Here is a 15,915-nt window from a genome sequence, read left to right on the forward strand (position 1 = left end):
GACCAAGCCATTGTAGCCGCTGTCTCTTGAATCGCTGAACTATATCAATGTCGGCGTATACCTCGTACAGCCCATCGTTCCATCGACTGCGGTATTCGCAAAGGTCAATAAGTCTTCCGCAGGACCTGAGTGATTTATAAAATTTGGTCTTTGTTCGTTGTGAGAGGACTTTAGTTTTCAATTACTTACTCAGTCTGAAGTAGCAATTGTTCGCAAGAGTTATTCTGCGTTGGATTTCTAGGCTTACGTTGCTGTTGATTTTAATGCTGGTTCCAAGATAGACGAAATTATCTATGACTTCACATCACTGTCAGAAGATATTTTGTCTTGCCCTCGTTCACTGCCAGACCCATTTTCTGTGCTTCCTTGTACAGCCTGGAGAAAGCAGAACTAACGACGCGGGTGTTGAGGCCGATGATATCAATATTATCGTCGGACGCCGGCAGCTGTACACTCTTATAGAAGATTGCACCTTCTCTATTCAGATCTGCAGCTGCAATTATTTTCTCTAGGAGTAGATTGAGGAGTCGCCTTGTCTGAAACCTCGCTTGGTATCGAACGGCTCGGAGAGATCCTTTCCGATTCTGACGTAGCTTTGGGTACTGCTTACACAGCCGAATTAGTTTGGCGGGGATATCAAATTCAGACATAGCGGCAAAAAGACAGCTCCTTTTCGTGCTGTCAAAAGCGTCTTGTGTGTCGACTCTCACGGATCTTTTCTAAAATTTGGTGCATGGTGAATATCTGGTCACTTATCAGTTCTTCGACGCCGTATTCGAATAGTTCGACCGGCAATCCATCGGCCCCGCCGCTTTGTTTGTCTTCAGACGGGTAATTGCTATTCGAACTTCTTCATGGTCAGGCAATGAAACGTCTGATCCATCTTCATCCATTCAGAAATGCAAAAGATTCCCAACAAGAATTTGATTATTTTCTTTCAAAATTTCAGATCGATATCTCAAAAACTGAGGCACTAGTTCGCGTATGTACAGATAAACAGACATACAGATGGACACGGTTAAACCGACTTCAGTCGTCAGGCTCATCATTTCTACGTCTCCGACGTTTCCATACGGCGGTTATAAACTTCGCGGCAAATTTGCTAATTGAAAAATGTTGCTAGGGCCAATTCGAAATAAAATTTTGAAATTTGGAAAATTTAGTCTGAGTCAACACTTTAATTTGAGATGCTGCTTTCATAGGAGTTTGAGGGAATCATAACTGAAAAAATATGCTCGTTACTTTTTGGTTTTTTTAAATAAAAACTCGTTACTCATTCGTAGAGGGCGTAAATTTTATAGAGATCAATATTTGTCAAATTTCAACACTTTATTTTGTCAAATTTTGAGTTGATGACTTTATTTCTTAATAAATAGAATTATTCTAAGAGCACGAGGTAATTAATTGCCTGAAAATCGTGGCCAGTGAGAAGTCTTAGTGCAACTTTAAGCATTTCAAGTACGCACGATTGTGGAAAAACCCAATTCCTTGGCTGCCAAATCAACACAACTCATGAAACATCGCTGAACCCTACTTTGCCGACATCACTAATGGCAGCTGATGCATGCACATCGTTACCGACAACAGCTGTGAACGGCAACCTCAACAAAACAACAACAACGTATAGAAAAAAATCAGCTAGAATGGCGGCACAAAAAGCAATCGCAAAAAGTTCTGTTGTTTTTGCGTGAAATTATTTGGCTTCGCATACAGAGAACGAAGCCAGCATCAACGAACAGCGTTGCAGCGGCAGCAGCGACTGCCAATCGTATTTGTGAATTCGAGGGAATTGGAAGTGAATTTATCGGGCGCTCATAGTAGCTTTGCTTTGCGCGCTAACTGAAAGCGTCAGTCAGAATATAACGGTACGCGACTTCGGTACTTATTATTTTAATGGAACAGCGGAAGTCGGAAGTTGTGAAAACAAAATTATGAAAGAATGTAGTGACAGTGGGGTAGAGCGAGAAAACTTAATTAACTAACAGCCGTAAATTGCTGATTGTGTTTGTGTGAAAGGAGACATAGTGATTTTAATTGAGAGAATTGCGATTCAAAATTATGTAGTGAAAAACAGGCTTAAGTGGTGTGGAATTCAATTAAAAACATATGCAGACAGGTAGTATTATTAAACTAAGAAATACATTAATAATTAATGTAAATATATGGAGTAGAACAGCTGCAAGAGTGTGCTGTGGCAGCTAATAAAAAAATTTAAAATAATTAATTCATGTGAAATTCAACAAAAGTGTATGCGCATATAAACATAGATATGTACATATTTGAATAAAAAGGCGCACAAAGTTTGACATTCACAAAACAACAGTTACGTCGACTTTGTGATGACAACAACAACAACAGCAGCAACAAGCACGAGTGTACAATTATTTTGATGAAATTATTTTGCAAGATATGTTTTTTTGGTTTTGTTATTGCTTTTGCCAAAAACGATAAAAGTCATTCATTCAACGCTGTTTTTGTGCTTACTTTTTATTGCCGTTCTGATTATTTCGTTGTTGGTGTGCTTTTTTGTTATTGAATGAATATTTCCGGGTTTAATGACACATCTGCTGAATTTATAAAATTAAATATATGCATGTCTTTTCGCATACACATACATACAAACATACATACGTATGTATGTGCATATATTTTTTATTTCTTTTAAATTATTAAACGTTTATTTTAATTGTGTGTTCTCTTTCTCATCTGATGCTGGTAGTGCTATAAGTAAGCTTGAAAAATAACAGTAATTAAAAGAAATAACAATTCATCACAAACAACATATGTATGTATACATAAAAACACATAATTATGCTAAAATATATATTTATGTGTGTAAAATAATATATAAAACGCACACGCAAAACTCACAAACTGAAAAACAATTGCCACAACAACACATTGCGAAATAATTTATAAAATAAAAAAGTTGTATGCGCTTATGTGCATTCGAACTTATGGTTTCAATATGAAATTTCATTATTAAAGGCTTTGCAATTAGCGGAAAAAGTGACAGTGATTGTGTGACAAGTGACGTAACCGTACGCCAACATTAATAAACACAAAAATATTTCCCTTTTCACTTGTAATTGAGAACAAAGCGCTTTATTCAAACAAACAAACAAAAAATTGTGAAAAAACGCAGTTATTTTAAAAGGCAGACACATTTAACGCGAAAAAAAGCTGCGAAAAAATCTCAGTAAAATATAACAGGTGAGTAACACAAGATAATAACGCTTATTGACATTAAAAATGTAATATTTTTATTTTTAAATAAGTTGCTGCGCATACTTGTTTTTGTACGCAACAACAATGAATGCCAGTCTGGGGTGGTAGGCGGTGCGCCGCTGCTGCTGAGACAAATGCTTCCGCCTTTGGACAGCTGTTAAATAATTTTATAAAATAATAAATACATTTTTGCATTTCCTTCCGTCACATTTTCCCATATTTCAGGCTCAATTTTTGTATTTGTCTGTTTGTTTGCTAAGTGCATGAGTAAGAGGCGAGTTTTTTTTTCTTTTTTCAAATCATAATTGGAGTTAATGCAATGCTAATTTAAGCGTGTAGTTTTTTTTGTAAAATTTAAACATTGGCGTTGAGATAATAAGAAAAATAAATAAATAAAAAAAAGACATCAGAAAAAACGTTAAAAACCGAACTTATAACACATTCCAAGCACAAATTATAAAATTTCTATACAAGATCTTTTTCTGATCGAGGAGTTTTCATGGCAATTATATGGTATAGGTATCCGATTTAAACAATTTGTTGAAATTATATCATTGTCTTGTTTATCTTGTCAAATAAAAAAAGTTTTCCATAGAAGGTTGATTTTGTTTGTTCAGTTTGTATGGCAGCTATATGCTATAGTGATTCAATCTGGAAAATTTCTTCAGATATTTTAGCCTTACTTAGGACAATAATCCATTCAAAATTTCGTGTAAAGATATCTCCCAAAACAAAAAAAAAACTTTTCTATACATGATCTTGATTTTGATCGTTCAGTTTGTATGGCATTTTCCATTGAAGGGAAATGGACGTGTGCGAAATATCAGAGCGATATCTGAGAAACTGAGATACTCCGACGTTTCCTTGGGTGTTACAAACTTCGTGGCAAACTGCCAAACTTATTGATAAATATAATAACTAAAAAAATGTAATATAGAACTTTCCTTAATAACGCTCTGTCCGGTTAGATCGACCAGATGTATTTTTACGGTCGAATTCAGTTCAAGTTTTTGTTTAAATTTATGAATTTCATCAAAATGGCAATAAACAATTTGTTATTGCTTTCTTTCTGTAATTAATTGTTTATTTTTTATATATATTTTGTTTTTATTTACATATATTCTTTGTTGATTTATTATAAGAGTCAATAAACTCATATTTAATTATGTATGTACATATATAAAAATGTTGTGTCGAAATTGTGACTGTACATACCTTAAATTCGGAACTTTTTTTATTTTTGATGAGAATCACTGATTCAATGTGTACATACAAGGTGTGTACCAAAGTAAACAAGACTTTTTGAATGTAATGCCCCCTGGTGGCGCCATCTATATGTCGACTGGTGCTTTAGAATCTGCTATCTTTACCGATTGTCCAGTGAGAATTTCATGACATTTCATCGATTGGAAGTGAAGTTATTGCGTTTTCAGTGTCAGTATGTTTGTGTTATCTGTGCGAAAATGAGCTTCGAACAAAGAGCCAACACTAAATTTTGTTTTAAAATTGGTAAAACTTTTACCGAAACTTTTCAATTGATGAAACAAGTTTATCGCAATGATTGCCTATCTCGTAGCAGAGTGCAACGTTTTCATGAAAATGGAATTGAACATCTCCAAAACATCGATTTATCGCATTTTGACCGAATATTTGGGCTAACGAAAGGTGTGTGCACGGTTTGTTCCACATAAATTTACTGACGACCAAAAATTGCTCAGAATCCAACATTCGAAGGACATCATTAAAGAGGTTTATTTGACCAAAAATCACATTTTAAGCATTAACCACTCCCCGTATTCACCTGATATGTCTCCGTGCGACTTCTTCCTTTTCAGAAAAATGCATTTTCTCATGAAAGGAAAGCGTTATACAAACGTAGAGGTCATTCAAAAGGCTTGCACCGGCATATTGGCGCCCATACCGGCCAACGAGCTAAAACAATAGTTCGACATGCTTTTGGACCGTGCAAAAAGCTGTATTGAAGCAGAAGGAGACTATTTTGAATAAAATAAAATTTTGCTGAAAAAACCATTTGTTCTGTTTTTTGTTTTTAAGTCCTGTTTATTTTGGAACGCACCTTGTACGAGTATGTACTTGTATATATGTATGTACCTCAATGTTCGCCCGCACCGCAGCATCCACTAACATGGTAGGCCCTGAAACCTTCACCGCGGTGGGTCCCCATACCGTAAAACACCTGCTCCGCAAGGAAGAAGGAGTAGCCAGAGAGAGGTATTGGCAACAACTCCAAGGCATGCACCATGCCAATTTTTTAATGGGGGATTACAACCTCAGCAGGTTTAAATATGTAATCAACCTCCCTAGGGGCAAATTCAGACTACTTTTCGCATTCTACACTGGCCAATGCAAGCTGAAAAAGCAATTATACAGCATGGGCCTAGCTTCTTGCGTAAATTGTCGGTTCTGCGACAAGGAGCTTGAAACACCAGTCTGCAGACGCAGATTGAAGGCCCTTGGATCCATGTTTCCAAATAGAGATCACATCGCTTCGCTAGCACCTAGCAGTATATTGGACTTTACCAATATTCTGTGGCTAGTTGAGTCCTTGTGATTTAGGAGGGGGCACAATAGACCTAAGGTCGCTCATAGGATCTACCATATATTATTAAATTTAATATTGTAATTTTGTTATTGTTTTCAAGTTCACTACATAAGTACATACATACATATACAATGTATAGTTTATCTTATCAAACTACATTACATAATACCTGTAGACTAATATTTCTTGACAAATCTCTCTTTTGTAATGTTGGCTCCAAAATAAGGTTAGCTGAATATGCGGTACCCGCTCGTTAATCGCGATAGACTAAAATCGGTGATAACCCAGTTGAGGCGATTACTTAGGCTTATCCAAGAACGAAAGCAATGGAAACTAGGATATATCCGTACCATTAGTATGTAAAGGCACGTTTGGCAGAAGCTAACAGTCGCTCATGACGCTCTTTATCTACCTACTTACATACATATGTATGTATGCATGTATACAATTACCATGACTGTTAGACAATTCTACCAAGTTGAAAATTCTCATTCTTTTGTTCATGTCTTTTTTAGTAAGAACCATTTAATGAGTTTCAAGGCTTTCAAAAATTTGCCATGTTTCAAAATTACAAAAACATAAACAAAAATTTGCAAATTTTCGAATTTCAATAGGGTTTTACATATATACATACATATGTACATATGTATGTATGTCGAGTGTAACGATTACGGAGAGCGTACTGTAATTATTATTTTTTAATTTTATAAAAAATTCTAGCTATCAAGTGTAAACTGTATCATTAAAAAAACTTCTGATTGATCACTTATTTTAAACAAGTAATTTTTGAAGTGCAACAAAATAGATAAGGAGTCGTTCAAGTATTACTTAAAGCATTTTTTTCGTTTTGCGCTGAATTCAAATGTACACAACAGGCTGATAAGTGATTGTTAACCCAGAATAAATATAAAATTGCGAGAGGTAAGCAAAGGCAAAATCCCGGAAAATTGTAATCCTGAGTAAGGGTTGCAAATAATAGTACATACATACATACATACCATACATACATGCATATGTATGCAATTGAAAAAGATTTTCAAACATAAATGATAAAAGAAATTTGATTGAAAAAAAGTTACAAAGCAAATACATACCGAAATGATAAATTTTAATCCAATTAATGTACTTACATTACATATGTACATACATATGTACCAGATTAAAAAAAACTTATCCCAAATACCGCCTTGAAAAATAGCAGGAATTTTAATCCCCAGCTTATAATTTAAAATTAAAAAAAGAAATTTTTTAGAATTTACAATTTTTCGCGGTTGCATGCTTCTGTTACACCATTTTGCTTATAACACGCGTAATTCATATTTCTTGAAAAATCATTTACCCTGTTCGCTTCTACATTATAAATATGCTGTTATGCATGTATGTATGTAAAAATAATTTCTCACTATTCTTGTTGTTCTTGCATTTGTTGCTAATGTTGCCGTTCGGTTGATTAGTCGGTTTTCGGTTGTGTTGCACGTGCAGCGAGGTCGCATGGCTTTGCTTTCCCCTTCGTTGTGTGCGCACTTGTTGTTTAGTAAATACATACACACGCACATATGTATGTAAGTACATATTGAATATGCAGATAGTCATTACATACATATGTAAATATGTATGTATGCATGTTTGCATGTTTTTTGCTGTTGTTTTTTCTGTCTGTAATTTGCGATTTGTTTTTATCCGCAGTTTCCTCTTAGGTTTTTTGTTTTCATAACGGTATTCGTGCGCCGCCATTCTGCCGCTACTAATGCTGTTGCCGTTACCGTCACAAAGTCGCTACGTTACGCTAGCGCTAGTCGCTACAGCAAACACCCAAGAGCATATGCATACATGCATATATATATGTATGTATGTATGTACATTTTAGTTACATAAATATCTACAACTCTTCGCATGTGTTATTAAATCTGTTCGGCAATATGTACATATGTATGTATGTTTGTTGTTATTATTGTTACTATTATTACTATTTGATATGTTGTTAGTTGTTATTATTTGTTGTTGTTCGACATTTTCATGCCGCATGTGCACATGCTGCTACCGAAATTTGCTATTCGTGTTGTTATTGTAAATTCGCGCACAAACCTACACTGGCCCACAAACTTCACGTAGTATAAATAAATACAATTATACTAACATAGATATCGACATATCGTGGTAAGAGCACGCGTCGTGCCTGTGCGACTGCGATTTGTCGGCCGTCGTGTGTGCATGCAGACACACAAAACTATGCGCATACATATGCGTGTGTGTGTTTGTTTGTCGCTATGCGGGTTGACTAATTCAAGTTCAATGCCCAAAAAAACGTGCTCAGTAAGCAGTGACGACAACAGCACCAACAACAACAACAGCTATAATAGCACCAACAATACTATGACGGCATGGCATAACAAACACGCAACAACAGCAACAACTACAAAGCGAAAACAAAAACCATCGCCTGCCCACTTGTTTAGTGGGGCATTATTGGGGTAGTATTGGACGGACGGCTGTTGATTTTGGCTTTTCTCTTAACTGGTGTGCTGTGTGGCCTGGCGTGGCGTATAAATTTGGCACATTTCGAACAGCTGATGGCCACGAGCATACCGGCGACCCGCGAATGCAATGCACGTGCATACAAATTAATGTGTGTATATGATGTTTGTGTATGTATTTATGAAGGTTCATACATGCATACATACATATGTACATATGTGCTTATTAAATACTCTTTTGTTTTGATTTCAATAGTATCTTAATTGCATTTTAGATACATAGTACATATACATATCAAAAGTACATACGAATAAATATCCACAATTAAATAGGGAATAAAAAATAAAATTTTGTAGGGAAATATAATATTAAGAGAGGGTCTATATTATCGAAAGCGATAAAGTATCCTTTCATACCATTTTACCAACGCTTTGTCCAAATCAGTTCGCATAAGCAGTAGTGCTCTTTGATTTGACCTTGAATTGAGTTCGAAAGTGACAGTACGAACACCTGTTTAATTGTTTAATGTTAGTTGACTATTGTATGTATGAATGTACCCAATATAAAGTCGAAATTCTCTACAACGAAGGTTTCCTTATAACGAATTGATTTAATGATTACTATAATTATATTAAATTTTCTGTACATTTTGCTCTCCTTATAAGGCAGACTTTTTTTTACGCCTATAACTCGAATATTCAATGAATTTTATTTCGTGTTTTCAATGAATTTGATTTCGATTCTTGTTTCTTACCAAAAAAAAAGACATAAATATAGTATTTAGGATGCCAGGAATTAAAAATTTTATTATAAAAGCCAGTAAATGTGGTGTCATCACTACAACTGTTATGGTGGCTTATGATATGACAGAATTGGAAAAGCTTAAATTGGTTATTATTGTGAAATCAAGAAAGTCACGATGCTTTAAGCACATAAAATCTCTAAATTTAGATTATAGGTGCAACAAAAAAACATGGATGACAAGCGAAATTTATTTAAAATTTCTTAAAAATTAAAAATTTTATCCTTAACCTATAGTTAAACAGCACTAAGTTAAGTTAGTAAATAAAGTAATCTTATTTATGTCACGAGTTTTTTCTTTAACGACGTTTATTTTTTCCTCTTGCAATTCGCCATAGGGAAGTTCGACTGAAGCCCAAAGTTTTTTCAGAATTTTAATTTTTTTTAATTTCAAATATCGATTATTTTTACAGCATTGTTTACGCTTCTAATCTTGACTCTAGATGTCCGAATTTCGAGCGTTTTCGGCAATTGATATTTTTATTTCATGATTACGCAAAATATGTAAGTTTCTAAAAAATATTTTCATAGATTTCAAGTAGAGATGTAAAAAGGGCTCATTCTCGTCGTTACGATTTTTATCCTTGTGGTCATTTGAAAATTAGAGCAATGACGAATTCTTGACTACTACAACCTCACTAGGTGACAAAGGTAGGTAACAAAAATAAAACTGAGAAAAAAGTTTCAAAAATTTATTTTTGTTTTATTAAATTTAAAATTATCGAAATATGAAACTAAAAAATTTTCGATTGTTTTCAAATTTCTAGGCTAGAATACCCCCTTAATGGCGATTCTGAACTCTTCTATTTGATAAATATGTGTTTGGAAAATATTTGTTGTTTAAAAATAATTTTTATGATATTAAAATTTGGAAAGCAAATTGTTTAAGTGAAACTTTGTTCAGCGAAAAAACCAATTCATTCAATTAAGTGTAAAATTCCTAAAATTGGTTTCTATAGTGGGATAGTTGAGATCTCCTCAATTAATGTCTATGGTTAGTCGGTTCTGGATTTTTATTTCGAAATATACATACATACACACATATGTACATATATTTAATCCCAAGAATATTATATTTTTCAGATGTGTATAGAATTTTTTCTTAAACCAGAATCGTTCTTTACCCATATTTCGAAAATGACACGATAGAAGAAAACATTTTGTGATTTGTAACCACAGCAGTATAATTATCTACTCTCCAAGCAGTTTCTGCAGAAATCATACCAGCAGTCACCTGTTTGGAGCGGAACCGCCTTCTAGAAGCATCAAGAGGTCCTTCCTCAACTACGTCAACGACATAAAGCAATACGCCGACAAGACTTTAAACGCAACTAACTTCAGACATACATATACTGACCGCCATTCACAATGGAGTCATTGACACCTTCACCGACTCCCTCTCAGTATATGGCGCACTTGGAGTCAAATCACCACCCATTGCGAGAGTAACCCTTGCGCAGCTTCGTTCTACGCAGCTGTAGTAGGTTATACTCCTACTCTTCCAGAATAGACCCTGACTTATCAAACATACTTATGTATGTCCTGTGTGCAATGAGTCCTCGCATGACACTAGCAACCTCTTTGCTCTGCTAATTCTACACATTTGACCCCCTTCTTCCTTTGGTCCGATCCCGTCGAAAAAGCACGTTTCCTGGGCCTACCGTTGGAGAACGTCGATGACAACTTATCTAATACTTACCATCCTAACGGGGATTGGTATCCGTTACCTTTTAATCGACATTTATGCGCTCATCGGATATTCTAAATGCGTTTTTAGCCAACTGTAGGTTAAGGTCTAATAAAACAAATTTAATCAAACTTGGCGAAATGATACTCTAATCTAATCAAGAATTTTTATGCAACAATGTATGTACATACATACTTATGTTTTGTATGCGAAAGTTCGTAAATGAGCAAGAATTGTGGAAATTCCAGAATATAAATCGCCTGAGACACTTCCCAGTTTGTATTTTTTTTTTATTATTTCTCATTATTTATAAATGAGCGAGGCTAAGTAAATCTATAAAAAACACACGGAATGTGCGAATATTTATGAAATTATTGGGTTTCGAGTATATACACCAATTGATATATGTACATATACATATCGATGTATGTATGTATGTATTTACATATGTATGTATGTACACGCAAGTTTACTTATTTTTATGCCGTTAAACTGTGGGGTGTTAAGTGTTCCGAAAGCAGCAACAAAGTCTTTTATGCGAGACAAAAACCTTTCAACTTGTTATATAGTATAACAAGTGTGTATTACATATTTACGCATGTTTTTGCTATATACTCACATACATACATACATACATGTAAACACACACACATGCATTGAAATTTCGTTGCGTTCACGATGTTGGCTACGCATTTTTTGCTTAAACACTTTGCACACATACTCACATACCTATGTATGTACATATGTATTTTGTTTTTGCATTCATAAATATAAAATTACGAAATTTCCATTAAAAGCAGGAAATTAAATTTTTATAAAGCGTAGAAATATGGAATAAGGCGAAAAATAGCAAAAAATGCGAATAAAAATAACTAGAAACAACAAGTAAGTAAACTGACAACAAAAACTAGCCTCTCCTTGAATTAAATTCAATTAAAAATATTTTTATCATTCGAAATAAATTTGTAGTACAGATATTCAAAAGCGCACATAGTATTTATAAGTGTTTATATACATATATGTACTTACAAACACACATATGTACATACATACATATGTACACACACACTAAGTATGTTTAATATACATATGTATGTGTGTTGTTCGCTAGACGCTGCGCTCGATGTGTCTGTGTATGTGTTTATTTGCATTTATGCACTTATGCATGTGTGTGTGTGTAGAGAAATATTATTATAAAAAATCACCTACAAAAATGAGCTATAGTAACAAAATTGAAACACAACAACAATAAATTATGCATAAAAAGCACCGCAATTTTATTATTAAAAAGCTGACAGATATAAAAAATACGTAAACAACAACAACAACAAAATTAAATTACTGCGAAAAAAGCTAATAAAGCGTATTACTACGAAAAAGCAAAGCAAAAATGAAAAAAAAAAAATAAAAAGGAAAAAACAAAAAAAAAATTGAAAAAGAAACAAAACCAACAAAGATACAAAAAGCCAAGCAAGAACAAAGCAAATTGAAAATAATGAAAAACTTCAAGTGAAATCCCCTTGAGATTTTTGCTCGTAGACTCATAAAAAGTCGTAGAATAGCACAATAGCAAAACGCCAAGTAGAAATCGACTTTTTTCTCCATATTTACAACTATAGTTAAGAGTGCACTTTTTTTCGGGGTGTTTTGAAATGCAATAAAATATGGAAAATAGTTTTAGCAATTACTTGCTGTAATGAAGTAAAAAAAAGTTAATTGAATTTCGTAGGAAAATATTTCAGTTTGCATTTAAGCTCAATTTTGCTTGACAGTTACCCAAACTGTTGTGGAGCTTTTTTTATATACAGTTAGAATTTTCAAAAAATCGATTTTTATTTATTTTTTTCTCAAGTACGACTGTTTTATTGTTCATAACAGTAGGCTGACTTTTGATTGTTATCAGACACATTTTGTTTAGATTTATTTATAATGTTACGCTAGTTAAAAAATTTCCCTTCAGAGATAATAATTCTGATAAGCACTTTCGGAGTTCATTCAGCTACACTGCTTTTATCTGCTTTTGAGCGAGTTTTGGTGCAGGAAAATTTTCGGGGAGTGATAAAGACGATAGAAGAAGTATCACGTGACTGGCTTTCATGATGCTTCCGCCAAATATAGCATAACTTCAGCGTTATAGTTTTTATGGTGTAGTTACTCACGAAAGTTGTTGTTGTAACGGGCACCTAACCTCTGTTTGGGGTCGGACCAAAGGGAGAAGGGTGTCAGATGTGTAGGGTTAGGACTGTGCCCAAAAAATAAGGTGACATTTGAATTTAAACTGCGCGCGTCGAAGAATTTGGAGAATTATTTTTTTTTAGGTTGGTAGTACTGTCAGTCACATTTATGTCAAATTTCATGTCAAAATATTCATTAGTGTTTGAGATACGTGTCGTTTTGTGAGCTGCTAAAAGTGAGTTTTTCATTTTTTGCGATGTCGAAATTTGTTGAGCAAAGAATTTGCATTAAATTTTGCTTACGGAATCAATTTTCTGTTGCGGATACGTTGAGAATGGTGCAGAAAGCCTTTGGTGATGAGGCTATATCTAAAAAAATGTTTACAAGTGGTATAGTGAGTTCCAAGCCGGCCGTGAACGTGTCGAAGACGAAGAGTGTCCAAGGCAACCATCAACCTCAACCGACGAAGCTCACGTCCAACAAATCAAAGATTTGGTGTTGAAAAACCGTCGATTAAAAATTATAGACCTTGCTGATGAAGTTGACATATCGAAAGGCTCAGCCAATACCATTTTGAAGGATGTTTTGGGCCTCAGGCGCGTCAAATCTCGACTGGTGCCGAAAACATTGAATTTTGGAATTTGGAAAAAAAACGTCGCATTGAAGTGTGTGAAACGGTGCTTTCCGACTACCAGGGTGTCATGAAACGCATTATAACTGGCGATGAGACTTGGATCTATACTTACGACCCCGAAACAACCGATCAATCGAGCGAATACCGTGCCAAAAGAGAGCCGAGACCAACAAAATCGCGCCAAAGTCGCTCAAAAATCAAGGTCAGGTTGACTGTTTTCTTCGATTATCGTGGTGTTGTGCATTATGAATTCCTTCCAACCGGCCAAACAGTCAACAAGGAATATTATTTGAACGTTATGCGTTATGCATACTGCCCTCGTAATTAGTGATCATTTCGCCAAAAACTCAACCCATATCGTTCCGCAACCACCGTATTCACCTGATCTGTCTCCGTGCGATTTCTGGCGGTTCACCAAGCTCAAAAGACCGCTCCGGGGACACCGTTTTTATGCGATAGAGGAGATTCAAGCCGCAGCGAAGACGAAACTGAAGGCCATCCCGGAAAGTGAGAACACTGGTTTCGAAGATTGGAAAATTCGTTGGCATAAGTGCATTGCATCGGGAGGGGATTACTTTGAAGGGGATGAAATTGATTTGGAAGAATAAATAAAGAATTTTCAAAATAAATACAATGTCACCTTATTTTTTGGGCTCAGTCATATGTTTGATATGTCAGGGTCTGTTCTAGATAAGTAGAAGTTTAACTTGTTACAGTATCCAGAACGAAGCTGCACAAGGATCACTATCGTCTGTATTGGGTGGTGGTTTAACTCCAAGTACGCCATTCAATGAGAGGGAGTCGGTCAATGGCTCCACTGTGAATGGCTGAAGTTTGTTGCGATTATTGTTTCATGTCGTCGACGTACTTAAGGAAGGACCTCTTGATGGTCCAAGGAGGCGGTTCCGCTCCAAGCAGGTGACTGCAGAAATCACTCCAGCAGAAACTGCTACGAGAGGAGTTCATTTGCAGCTTCTTCGTCTGCGTTTCATTGCATCCAGACCACCATATTGGTGTAGCGCAGTTAAGGACCGACCAGCCGATTGCCTTGTATGTTGCCAACAATGTTTCTTTGTCTTTTTCTCATGTGCGGAGTGAAGGAGGATGAAAATGTTGGTTATTTAAGGGGGTTTGGTACTTAAGCGGGTTTCATTTTAACTGCCAAAAAATAGAATAATATGTATTAAATTCGACTATAACATGCTTCACATGTGCATTTATTACAACATATAAAACGATAAAAAAACGTTTATTTTGATTTTGATTGGTATGTTAGTATGGCAGCTATATGAAGTAGTGGTCCGATCTGAACAATTTGTTCGAAGACTGTAGCGCAGCCTTGAAAAATAAACTATGCCAAATTTCGTGAAGATATCTTAGCGAGTTTAAAAGCTTCTCAACAGTTTCGCGAAATTTCAAACCAATATTTCAAAAACTGAGGGTCTAGTTCGCATTTATACAGACGGAATAGCTGATAACTTATATACTTACATAGATAGATATAACATACATATGTATACCTTATAGGGTCGCCACGTTTCCTCCTCGTCGTTAAAAACTTCGTGGCACATTTAATATTGTATAACCTACCTTGATGGCAGCATTGAAGAGAGAGAGAGAGAGAGAGAGCTATCAATTGTCATGATTTGCAGGCACAACTCAAAAGTACTCAAGTTACTATGTCGAAATCTCTGATACGACGCAATTCTACGAAGCCGAGCGCTTATTTATGTGGCGCTATCATAAAATAGTCGTGTCAGCTAATTTTATACATCGCTGGGTAACTGCGCTATCACACTCTGTACGACCTTGACCTACGCCACCGTTATCGAAGTGAACATTGAGCAAAATATTGACAAATTGCTTGAAGCTGATGAAAGCTTTTTTCGGTCATGGCTCTTCCAAGCGCTTCTACTTGCCATGTTTGTGAGACGATCTTTCACTGGTCAGCAAAAAGCAAACACTGAGCAAGCTAAGATCAATATTAACTTCACTCTACAGCTTTTAAGTGATTCTTATGCAATATTTCTTCAGAAAGATATTATTGACTTCTTAGAAAACCTTCGTAATCGAATAAAATTCCATTTCTTCAATGAGAGGTACTTTTAACTGATTATAGTTGATTTTAGATCGTTTTATCAGTATTTTCTATTAATAAAATCGTGTGGATTAAAATATTAAAACAAACTCACGCCTTTCACAAGCTTAAAGCTCTGTTGAAAGAACTCAAAACTGTTTATATGTATGTATGTATGTATGTATGTATGTATGTATGTATGTATGTATGTACATATATAAAAATTTTTAATGTGTTTCATATGAAAAGGTGTTCAAGAATTTTATATGAGTCCA

General features: G+C 35.0%; 1 protein-coding gene across 5 annotated transcripts in view; it reads left to right on the forward strand.

Moving 5' to 3' along the window:
* The first annotated feature begins 1,727 nt into the window (after positions 1-1,727).
* LOC120774654 (protein split ends) overlaps positions 1,728-15,915 on the forward strand; it is a 69,775-nt gene continuing 55,587 nt past the window's right edge. The window contains exons 1-2 of one of the 5 annotated variants that reach the window (XM_040104379.1): positions 1,730-2,116; positions 2,720-3,213. The gene's annotated coding sequence lies outside the window, so the exon portion shown is untranslated. Of the gene's footprint in view, positions 3,214-15,915 lie in introns of all 5 variants that reach the window. The other 4 variants (XM_040104380.1, XM_040104381.1, XM_040104383.1 and 1 more) reach the window with 4 other exon arrangements.

The sequence above is a fragment of the Bactrocera tryoni genome, chromosome 4, assembly GCF_016617805.1.
Source record: "Bactrocera tryoni isolate S06 chromosome 4, CSIRO_BtryS06_freeze2, whole genome shotgun sequence".
NCBI classification, from domain to species: Eukaryota; Metazoa; Arthropoda; class Insecta; order Diptera; family Tephritidae; genus Bactrocera; species Bactrocera tryoni.